Source organism: Callospermophilus lateralis, chromosome 5 (assembly GCF_048772815.1).
Source record: "Callospermophilus lateralis isolate mCalLat2 chromosome 5, mCalLat2.hap1, whole genome shotgun sequence".
Taxonomy (NCBI): Eukaryota; Metazoa; Chordata; class Mammalia; order Rodentia; family Sciuridae; genus Callospermophilus; species Callospermophilus lateralis.
The window spans coordinates 97,849,833-97,851,564 of record NC_135309.1 but is presented as its reverse complement, the minus strand read 5'-3'; the positions used below and the strand labels follow the sequence as shown (position 1 = coordinate 97,851,564).

Genomic DNA, 1,732 nt, shown 5'->3' with positions numbered 1-1,732 from the left:
GGTTGTGTGGATAGTGTAGGTTATAGAACTCCACAAAATTGCAGTCTATCTAGGATACACAGAGTTTAGCAACTCAGGCTGACAAGGGATTTTTTTAATCAATTGCAAGTTGTCATTTTGAGCCCCAGTGCCATGATTTCTGCCTCAATTCAACTAAATTACTATGTGTGTCTAGTTCTGACCTGAAGGGAAGTAAACCCTCTACTACAGTGTCAAAGCTACTTTCTATTATAACCAGATATCTCTCAGAGCTCAAGATTCACAAGAAAATAAATCTCAGCACAAACCAAAAGGAAATAAACATTCCATTCAACAAACTTCATCAATCTGATATTTGGCCTAGCTCATAACACACCTGAGGTGAATCCATATTTTCCAAAGCAGTATACATTTCTAGAAAGGGAACAAGCCCAAAAATAACGACTTGGAGCTTGGGGTGAGAACCTAAGATAGCACAAGCATTCCTAAACTGTTGGAGGTGTGTAAGTTTCTTGAGGGCATCCAGTGCAAGATGTCACTTCAATCAGAGTTTCTTTCCTTACAGTGGCAGATTCTTCACTGTGGTATTTTATTTTTTTTTATTTTTATTTTTTTTAGTTTATATAATTTTATATACTAAAAATGAGGAAATAAAAGGGATATGGGAATGGGAAGTACATATGGGAAAATCAATTTCATCACTTTCTTCATTTTGATTGTATTGCTTTCTTGTCTTCAGGAGGGAAAATTTTGACTTCAAAAGTAACAAAATACTTGAGCAGGGCATTTACATCTTTCAGTTCTAAATGGTATTCTTGAGCTATTTTCTCAGCAGTCCATGTTTCTGGATGAAGTTTATGATTATTGAGAAGTGTTAATGCTTCTACAATGGATATTTTGCCTTTAGGAATGTTCTTAATATTCAACATATCAAAATGGTGGCCTTTTGGCAATCTGAATTCCTTTGATTCTTGCTGTGTTTCAGTAGTTTTCACCCGCAGGGAAGATACAGGATCGGTGGACTCAACATACACTTCTTTTAGTAATGAGAGCAGCCTGTCATCTTTTCTAGCAATTTCTCCCTTAACTTCTGGGTTGTAGCTCATCTGCTCTCGCAGGCCCTTGGTGGAAGGGTGCCTGGGAGCCGCAGAGGGTTTCGGCTTGCTGATTTCCCGTTCTGCTCGGTTCTCTATGTTGAAATTCCTGATCGCGCGGGTCACCCGAGCCCCCATCTCTTCATAACATGATGCCCTCAGGTTCACAACGCACGTGGGAAAACACCGGCGCCAGTGACCTCTCCACTGTGGTATTTTAGATTAGAATATTATACATTGAAGTAATAATTGTAGATTAAGCCATTCGAAGAAAATATGGAAAAAAAAGTATCAACTAGCATCATTTGGGAAAAGAATAATGTGTGCCTTTTTATGCTTTCATAAAATTTTAAAATGATTTGTACAAGTTTGTTTTGTTAATAATAAGGAACTGAGATGTTTCAGATGTTTTGAATTTTACATTTGTTGAATAACCTGATTTCAACTTAACATGGATTTACTTGTAGTGTGAAATTAATGGATTACTGAATTTTTTAAAAAATAGATTTCCCAATAGGTTTTTATATTTCTGAAGAAATTCTCCATTTCTTAAATAAATAAAGTGTGTGTGTGTGTGTATTATTTAACTATAATGCATTCCAAAGTAAATGTTCTTTATTATCAATTACTTTGTAACTTAGTTAACATTTTTTCTCAGA

General features: G+C 35.6%; 1 pseudogene; it reads right to left on the bottom strand.

Moving 5' to 3' along the window:
* Positions 1 to 602: 602 nt before the first annotated feature.
* LOC143399334 (NADH dehydrogenase [ubiquinone] 1 alpha subcomplex assembly factor 4 pseudogene) lies at positions 603 to 1,271 on the bottom strand (annotated as a pseudogene).
* Between the last annotated feature and the right edge of the window lie 461 nt (positions 1,272 to 1,732).